The sequence below is a fragment of the Nothobranchius furzeri genome, unplaced genomic scaffold (assembly GCF_043380555.1).
Source record: "Nothobranchius furzeri strain GRZ-AD unplaced genomic scaffold, NfurGRZ-RIMD1 Scf052, whole genome shotgun sequence".
In the NCBI taxonomy this organism is placed as follows: domain Eukaryota; kingdom Metazoa; phylum Chordata; class Actinopteri; order Cyprinodontiformes; family Nothobranchiidae; genus Nothobranchius; species Nothobranchius furzeri.
The window spans coordinates 42,501-52,500 of record NW_027223069.1 but is presented as its reverse complement, the minus strand read 5'-3'; positions in this window follow the sequence as shown (position 1 = coordinate 52,500).

Here is a 10,000-nt window from a genome sequence, read left to right as displayed (position 1 = left end):
GTATAGCCCAAGTGGAGCACTTGTGTCGGCCTAGGGAGGCTGTGCCGGGCCCCCTGGAGGTCTAAAGGATGACCAGTAGTTGTGGTTCTCGCACCGGGACTTGGGTCAGAGTACAGCCCAAGTGGAGCACTTGTGTCGGTCTAGGGAGGCTGTGCCGGGCCCCCTGGAGGTCTAAAGGATGACCATGAGGTCAAAAGGATGACCAGTAGTTGTGGTTCTCGCCCCGGGACTTGGGTCAGAGTATAGCCCAAGTGGAGCACTTGTGTCGGACTAGGGAGGCTGTGCCGTGCCCCCTGGAGGTCTAAAGGATGACCAGTAGTTGTGGTTCTCGCCCCGGGACTTGGGTCAGAGTATAGCCCAAGTGGAGCACTTGTGTCGGCCTAGGGAGGCTGTGCCGGGCCCCCTGGAGGTCTAAAGGATGACCATGAGGTCAAAAGGATGACCAGTAGTTGTGGTTCTCGCCCCGGGACTTGGGTCAGAGTATAGCCCAAGTGGAGCACTTGTGTCGGACTAGGGAGGCTGTGCCGTGCCCCCTGGAGGTCTAAAGGATGACCAGTAGTTGTGGTTCTCGCCCCGGGACTTGGGTCAGAGTATAGCCCAAGTGGAGCACTTGTGTCGGACTAGGGAGGCTGTGCCGTGCCCCCTGGAGGTCTAAAGGATGACCAGTAGTTGTGGTTCTCGCCCCGGGACTTGGGTCATAGTATAGCCCAAGTGGAGCACTTGGGTCGGACTAGGGAGGCTGTGTCGTGCCCCCTGGAGGTCTAAAGGATGACCAGTAGTTGTGGTTCTCGCCCCGGGACTTGGGTCAGAGAATAGCCCAAGTGGGACACTTGTGTCGGACTAGGGAGGCTCTGCCGTGCCCCCTGGAGGTCTAAAGGATGACCAGTAGTTGTGGTTCTCGCCCCGGGACTTGGGTCAGAGTATAGCCCAAGTGGAGCACTTGTGTCGGACTAGGGAGGCTGTGCCGTGCCCCCTGGAGGTCTAAAGGATGACCATTAGTTTGTGGTTCTCGCCCCGGGACTTGGGTCAGAGTACAGCCCAAGTGGAGCACTTGCGTCGGACTAGGGAGGCTGTGCCGGGCCCCCTGGAGGTCTAAAGGATGACCAGTAGTTGTGGTTCTCGCCCCGGGCCGTGGGTCTGAGTATGGCCCAAGTGGGACACTTGTGTCGGACTAGGGAGGCTCTGCCGTGCCCCCTTGAGGTCTAAAGGATGACCAGTAGTTGTGGTTCTCGCCCCGGGACTTGGGTCATAGTATAGCCCAAGTGGGACACTTGTGTCGGACTAGGGAGGCTCTGCCGTGCCCCCTTGAGGTCTAAAGGATGACCATGAGGTCAAAAGGATGACCAGTAGTTGTGGTTCTCGCCCCGGGACTTGGGTCAGAGTATGGCCCAAGTGGTGCACTTGTGTCGGTCTAGGGAGGCTGTGCCGGTCCCCCTGGAGGTCTAAAGGATGACCAGTAGTTGTGGTTCTCGCCCCGGGACTTGGGTCAGAGTATAGCCCAAGTGGAGCACTTGTGTCGGACTAGGGAGGCTGTGCCGGGCCCCCTGGAGGTCTAAAGGATGACCAGTAGTTGTGGTTCTCACCCCGGGTCGTGGGTCCGAGTCTGGCCCGAGTAGAGCACTTTGGTCGGCTACCGGGGGGTGTGCCGTGCCCCCTGGAGGTCTAAAGGATGACCAGTAGTTGTGGTTCTCGCCCCGGGACTTGGGTCAGAGTATAGCCCAAGTGGAGCACTTGTGTCGGCCTAGGGAGGCTGTGCCGGGCCCCCTGGAGATCTAAAGGATGACCATGAGGTCAAAAGGATGACCAGTAGTTGTGGTTCTCGCCCCGGGACTTGGGTCAGAGTATAGCCCAAGTGGAGCACTTGTGTCGGCCTAGGGAGGCTGTGCCGGGCCCCCTGGAGGTCTAAAGGATGACCAGTAGTTGTGGTTCTCGCACCGGGACTTGGGTCAGAGTACAGCCCAAGTGGAGCACTTGTGTCGGTCTAGGGAGGCTGTGCCGGGCCCCCTGGAGGTCTAAAGGATGACCAGTAGTTGTGGTTCTCGCCCCGGGCCGTGGGTCTGAGTATGGCCCAAGTGGGGCACTTGCGTCGGACTGGGGAGGCTCTGCCGCGCCCCCTGGAGGTCAAAAGGATGACCAGTAGTTGTGGTTCTCACCCCGGGTCGTGGGTCCGAGTCTGGCCCGAGTAGAGCACTTTGGTCGGCTACCGGGGGGTGTGCCGTGCCCCCTGGAGCCATGGGAGTGAGCTCCAGCAGACTGGTATTTTTCGGAGAACCAGGCCCACACTCCTCAGACTTTGTGCCCAGGGACAGGCCACCAAAATCGGCCGCGGCTCGTGCACTTTGCCCCTGCGTTTCTCCCAGAACCAGAGCCGGAAAAATCCCAAAATTGATGCCCAGAGATAGTCGACTCTGCCTGGAATAGATTGCCACCCAAACCCGCCAACTCACGCTGGTTTTCCGATGGCCTCACCTACTAACCCGAGCATGGTCATCGCTCGCACCTTCCAAAACCTCCAGGGGCGCAGGCACTTTTCATTTACTGGCCATAAGGCCGACCGCCTTAAGCGTTAAGCGATAAGCGAAAGGCTTAGTTTGGACTTAGTTTTTGGAGCGACGAGGTCGCCGTTTTGTCAATTCTGAACCGATTTTCACGCGGTTTTCGACTGCCTGCGCCTGGGGAGCCGCCCAGAAGCCCCAGGCAGTGTTCTGGGTGGACTTCCGGACCGGTCCGGACCCGGTACCGGCCGGGGGAACCGCACCACGCCTCTCGGGCGTTTCTACACCGATTTTCGCGGGGTTTTCGACTGCATAGACGGGGCCACCTGCTGCAGGGCCCGAGGGAGGGCCTTACTGAGCTGGGTCCGACGCAGGGCCCGGTTCCTGGAGCCCGCTGGGGGGGGGGGGGGGTTCTCTAAGGCTCACGGCGGGCTGCTGAGGGGCCGGATCGGATGCAGACAGGCGCTCCTCTGCCCAGGTCTTTGCTCCCCTGCCCCACTAGGAATGGAAGACACACTGCCAACAGCTTCTGGAGGGTGATGGGCCCTGCTGCAGACCAGGTCCGACCCAGGTTTCAGCTATCCCACCCCGCAGGGACTTAAAGACACACTGCCATCAGCTTCTGGAGGCTGCTGAGCTCTACTATAGAGCAGGTCCGACCCAGGTTTCAGCTCCTGCAGCCCACTAGGACTTAAACACACACTGCCATCAGCGTCTGGATGGTGATGGGCCCTGCTGCAGACCAGGTCCGACCCAGGTTTCAGCTATCCCACCCCGCAGGGACTTAAAGACACACTGCCATCAGCTTCTGGAGGCTGCTGAGCTCTACTATAGAGCAGGTCCGACCCAGGTTTCAGCTCCTGCAGCCCACTAGGACTTAAACACACACTGCCATCAGCGTCTGGATGGTGATGGGCCCTGCTGCAGACCAGGTCCGACCCAGGTATCAGCTCCTGCACCCCGCAGGGAATTGAAGACACACTGCCATCAGCTTCTGGAGGCTGCTGAGCTCTGCTATAGACCAGGTCCGACCCAGGTTTCAGCTCCTGCACCCCGCAGGGAACTAAACACACACTGCCATCTGCAACTGGAGGCTGCTGAGCCCTGCTGCAGACCAGGTCCGACCCAGGTTATGGCTCTCCCACCCCCCTGGGACTTAAACACACACAGCCATCAGCTTCTGGATGGTGATGGGCCCTGCTGCAGACCAGGTCCGACCCAGGTTTCAGCTCCTCAACCCCGCAGGGACTTAAACCCACACCGCCATCAGCTTCTGGAGGGTGATGGGCCCTGCTGCGGGCCAGGTCCGACCCAGGTTTCAGCTCTCCCACCCCGCAGGGACTTAAACACACACAGCCATCAGCTTCTGGGGGCTGCTGAGCCCTGCTGCAGACCAGGTCCGACCCAGGTTTCAGCTCTCCCACCCCGCAGGGTCTTTAACACACACACTGCCATCAGCTGCTGGAGGCTGCTGAGCTCCGCTATAGACCAGGTCCGACCCAGGTTTCTGCTCCTGCACCCCGCAGGGAATGAAAGACACACTGCCATCAGCTTCTGGAGGCTGCTGAGCCCTGCTGCAGACCAGGTCCGACCCAGGTATCGGCTCTCCAACCAGGCAGAGACTTAAACACACACACACACACACACACTGCCATCAGCTTCTGGGGGCTGCTGAGCTCTGCTGTAGACCGGGTCCGACCCAGGTTTCTGCTCCTCCACCCCGCAGGGACTTAAACACACACTGCCACCAGCTTCTGGAGGGTGATGGGCCCTGCTTTAGACCAGGTCTGACCCGGGATATAGCTCTCCCACCCCGCAGGGACTTAAACACTCACTGCCATCAGCTGCTGGAGGCTGCCGAGCTCTGCTGCAGACCAGGTCCCACCCAGGTTTCTGCTCCTGCACCCCGCAGGGACTTAAACACACACTGCCACCAGCTTCTGGAGGGTGATGGGCCCTGCTGTGGACCAGGTCCGACCCGGATATCAGCTCTCCCACCAGGCAGGGACTTAAACACACACTGCAATCAGCTGCTGGAGGCTGCTGAGCTCTACTATAGACCAGGTCCGACCCAGGTTTCAGCTCTCCCACCAGGCAGTGACTTAAAGACACACTGCCATCAGCTGCTGGAGGCTGCTGAGCTCTTCTATAGACCAGGTCCGACCCAGGTTTCAGCTCTCACACCAGGCAGGGACTTAAACACACACTGCCATCAGCTGCTGGAGGCTGCTGAGCTCTGCTATAGACCAGGTCCGACCCAGGTTTCAGCTCTCCCACCAGGCAGGGACTTAAAGACACACTGCCATCAGCTGCTGGAGGCTGCCGAGCCCTGCTGCAGACCATGTCCGACCCAGGTTTCAGCTCTCCCACCAGGCAGGGACTTAGAGGCACGCTGCCATCAGCTTCTGGAGGCTGCTGAGCTCTGCCATAGACCAGGTCCGACCGAGGTTTCAGCTCTCCCACCCCGCAGGGACTTAAACACACACTGCCATCAGCTGCTGGAGGCTGCTGAGCTCTGCTATAGACCAGGTCCGACCCGGGATATAGCTCTCCCACCCCGCAGGGACTTAAACACACACTGCCATCAGCTGCTGGAGGCTGCTGAGCTCTTCTATAGACCAGGTCCGACCCAGGTTTCAGCTCTCCCACCCCGCAGGGACTTGAACACACACTGCCATCAGCTTCTGGAGGCTGCTGAGCTCTGCTATAGACCAGGTCCGACCCAGGTTTCTGCTCCTCCACCCCGCAGGGAATTAAAGACACACTGCCATCAGCTTCTGGATGGTGATGGGCCCTGCTGCAGACCAAGTCCGACCCGGGTTACAGCTCTCCCACCAGGCAGGGAATTAAACACACACTGCCATCAGCTGCTGGAGGCTGCTGAGCTCCGCTATAGACCAGGTCCGACCCGGGTTCCTGCTCCTGCACCCCGCAGGGACCAAAACACACACACTGCCATCAGCTTCTGGAGGCTGCTGAGCTCTTCTATAGACCAGGTCCGACCCAGGTTTCAGCTCTCCCACCAGGCAGGGACTTAAACACACACTGCCATCACCTTCTGCTGGCTGCTGAGCTCTGCTGCAGACCAGGTCCGACCCAGGTTTCAGCTCCTGCACCCCGCAGGGAACTAAACACACACTGCCGTCACCTTCTGCTGGCTGCTGAGCCCTGCTGCAGACCAGGTCCGACCCAGGTTTCAGCTCCTGCACCCCGCAGTGGATTAAAGACACACTGCCATCAGGTTCTGGAGGCTGCTGAGCTCTGCTGCAGACCAGGTCCGACCCAGGTTATGGCTCTCCCACCCCGCAGGGACTTAAACACACACCGCCGTCAGCTTCTGGATGGTGATGGGCCCTGCTGCAGACCAGGTCCGACCCACGTTTCAGCTCTCCCACCCCGCAGGGGATGAAACACACACTGCCATCAGCTTCTGGAGGCTGCTGAGCTCTGCTAAAGACCAGGTCCGACCCAGCTTTCAGCTCTCCCACCAGGCAGGGAGTTAAAGACACACTGTCATCGGCTTCTGGAGGGTGCTGAGCCCTGCTGCACACCAAGTCTGACCCAGGTTTCAGCTCATCCACCCCGCAGGGACCTAAACACACACTGCCATCAGCTTCTGAGTGGTAATGGGCCCTGCTGCAGACCAGGTCCGACCCAGGTTTCAGCTCCTCCACCCCGCCATCACCAGCTGGAGGCTGGCTGCTGCTCCTGCACCCTGCCATCAGCTGCTGGAGGCTTCTGTTCCTCCACCCCGCCATCAGCAGCTGGAGGCTGGCTGCTGGAGGCTGGCTGCTGCTCCTCCACCCCGCCATCACCAGCTGGAGGCTGGTTGCAGCTCCTGCACCCCGCCATCAGCTGCTGGAGGCTGCCTGCAGCCCCTGCACCCCGCCATCAGCTGCTGGAGGCTGGCTGCAGCTCCTGCACACCGCCATCAGCTGCTGGAGGCTGCCTGCAGCTCCTGCACCCCGCCATCAGCTGCTGGAGGCTGGCTGCTGCTCCTGCACCCCGCCAGCAGCTGCTGGAGGCTGGCTGCTGCTCCTCCACCCAACCATCAGCTGCTGGACGCTGGCTGCTGCTCCTGCACCCCGCCATCAGCTGCTGGAGGCTGGCTGCTGCTCCTCCACCACCCAACCATCAGCTGCTGGACGCTGGCTGCAGCTCCTCCACCCCGCCATCAGCTGCTGGTGGCTGGCTGCAGCTCCTTCACCCCGCCATCAGCTGCTGGTGGCTGGCTGCAGCTCCTTCACCCCGCCATCACCAGCTGGAGGCTGGCTGCTGCTCCTGCACCCCGCCATCAGCTGCTGGAGGCTGCCTGCAGCTCCTGCGCCCCGCCATCAGCTGCTGGAGGCTGGCTGCTGCTCCTGCACCCTGCCATCAGCTGTTCGAGGCTGGCTGCAGCTCCTCCACCCCACCATCACCAGCTGGAGGCTGGTTGCAGCTCCTGCACCCCGTCATCAGCAGCTGGAGGCTGCCTGCTGCTCCTGCACCCCGCCATCAGCTGCTGGAGGCTGCCTGCAGCTCCTGCACCCCGCCATCATTTGCTGGAGGCTGGCTGCAGCTCCTGCAACCCGCCATCAGCTGCTGGAGGCTGGCTGCTGCTCCTCCACCCCACCATGACCTGCTGGAGGCTGGCTGCAGCTCCTTCACACCGCCATCAGCTGATGGATGCTGGCTGAACGCTGGAGGCTGGCTGCTGCTCCCACACACCGCCATCAGCTCCTGGAGGCTGGCTGGCTGCTGGAGGCTGTCTGCTGCTGCTCCTCCACCCCGCCATCACCAGCTGGAGGCTGGCTGCTGGAGGCTGGCTGCAGCTCCTGCACCCCACCATCAGCTGCTGGAGGCTGGCTTCTGCTCCTCCACCCCGCCATCAGCTGCTGGGGGCTGGCTGCTGGAGGCTGGCTGCAGCTCCTCCACCCCGCCATCACCAGCTGGAGGCTGGTTGCAGCTCCTGCACCCCGCCATCAGCTGCTGGAGGCTGCCTGCTGCTCCTGCACCCCGCCATCAGCTGCTGGAGGCTGCCTGCACCTCCTGCACCCCGCCATCAGCTGCTGGAGGCTGGCTTCTGCTCCTCCACCCCGCCATCAGCTGATGGAGGCTGCCTGCTTCTCCACCCCGCCATCACTAGCTGGAGGCTGGCTGCTGGAGGCTGGCTGCAGCTCCTCCACCCCGCCATCAGCTGCTGGAGGCTGCCTGCAGCTCCTGCACCCCGCCATCACCAGCTGGAGGCTGGCTTCTGCTCCTCCACCCCGCCATCAGCTGATGGAGGCTGCCTGCTTCTCCACCCCGCCATCACTAGCTGGAGGCTGGCTGCTGGAGGCTGGCTGCAGCTCCTCCACCCCGCCATCAGCTGCTGGAGGCTGGCTGCTGCTCCTGCACCCCGCCATCAGCTGCTGGAGGCTGGCTGCTGCTCCTCCACCCAACCATCAGCTGCTGGACGCTGGCTGCAGCTCCTCCACCCCACCATCAGCTGCTGGACGCTGGCTGCAGCTCCTCCACCCCGCCATCAGCTGCTGGAGGCTGCCTGCAGCTCCTGCACCCCGCCATCAGCTGCTGGAGGCTGCCTGCAGCTCCTGCACCCCGCCATCACCAGCTGGAGGCTGGCTTCTGCTCCTCCACCCCGCCATCAGCTGATGGAGGCTGCCTGCTTCTCCACCCCGCCATCACTAGCTGGAGGCTGGCTGCTGGAGGCTGGCTGCTGCTCCTCCACCCAACCATCAGCTGCTGGACGCTGGCTGCAGCTCCTCCACCCCACCATCAGCTGCTGGACGCTGGCTGCAGCTCCTGCACCCCGCCATCAGCTGCTGGAGGCTGGCTTCTGCTCCTCCACCCCGCCATCAGCTGCTGGAGGCTGCCTGCTGCTCCTGCACCCCGCCATCAGCTGCTGGAGGCTGGCTGCTGCTCCTGCACCCCGCCATCAGCTGCTGGAGGCTGGCTGCTGGAGGCTGGCTGCAGCTCCTCCACCCCACCATCAGCTGCTGGACGCTGGCTGCAGCTCCTCCACCCCACCATCAGCTGCTGGACGCTGGCTGCAGCTCCTGCACCCCGCCATCAGCTGCTGGAGGCTGGCTTCTGCTCCTCCACCCCGCCATCAGCTGACGGAGGCTGCCTGCTTCTCCACCCCGCCATCACTAGCTGGAGGCTGGCTGCTGGAGGCTGGCTGCAGCTCCTCCACCCCACCATCAGCTGCTGGACGCTGGCTGCAGCTCCTGCACCCCGCCATCAGCTGCTGGAGGCTGGCTTCTGCTCCTCCACCCCGCCATCAGCTGACGGAGGCTGCCTGCTTCTCCACCCCGCCATCACTAGCTGGAGGCTGGCTGCTGGAGGCTGGCTGCAGCTCCTCCACCCCGCCATCAGCTGCTGGAGGCTGGCTGCTGCTCCTGCACCCCGCCATCAGCTGCTGGACGCTGGCTGCAGCTCCTCCACCCCGCCATCACCAGCTGGAGGCTGCCTGCTGCTCTTCCACCCCGCCATCAGCTGATGGACGCTGGCTGCAGCTCCTCCACCCCGCCATCAGCTGCTGGAGGCTGGCTGGCCGCTGGAGGCTGGCTGCTGCTCCCACACACCGCCATCAGCTGCTGGAGGCTGGCTGGCTGCTGGAGGCTGGCTGCTGCTGCTCCTCCTCCCCGCCATCACCAGCTGGAGGCTGGCTGCTGCTCCTACACCCCGCCATCAGCTGATGGAGGCTGCCTGCTCCTCCGCCCCGCCATCACCAGCTGGAGGCTGGCTGCTGGAGGCTGGCTGCAGCTCCTTCACCCCGCCATCACCAGCTGGAGGCTGGCTTCTGCTCCTGCACCCCGCCATCAGCTGCTGGAGGCTGGCTTCTGCTCCTCCACCCCGCCACCAGCTGCTGGAGGCTGGCTGCTGCTCCTGCACCCCGCCAGCAGCTGCTGGAGGCTGGCTGCTGCTCCTCCACCACCCAACCATCAGCTGCTGGACGCTGGCTGCAGCTCCTCCACCCCGCCATCAGCTGCTGGTGGCTGGCTGCTGCTCCTGCACCCCGCCATCAGCTGCTGGTGGCTGGCTGCAGCTCCTTCACCCCGCCATCACCAGCTGGAGGCTGGCTGCTGCTCCTGCACCCCGCCATCAGCTGCTGGAGGCTGGCTGCAGCTCCTCCACCCCACCATCAGCCGTTGGAGGCTGGCTGCTGCTCCTCCACCCTGACATCACCAGCTGGAGGCTTCTGTTCCTCCACCCCACCATCAGCAGCTGGAGGCTGGCTGCTTGAGGCTGGCTGCTGCTCCCCCCCCCGCCATCACCTGCTGGAGGCTTCTGCTCAGCCACACCGCCACCAGCTGCCTGTGGTGAACCGCTGACGACCAGCCCAGGCCCACGTCTCACCTCTCCCTGCCCGCCCTGGATGCACAACCACCCACCCAGGCTCAAGTTTCCCCCTGCCCGCTGCACGTCCAGCCGGCCTCTGCCCTGTCCCCTCTCTCACCAGCATCACATCCAGGCTCATCAGGCATCCCCATGCCCGCAGCCTTCTCCCACCCACACTCAACACC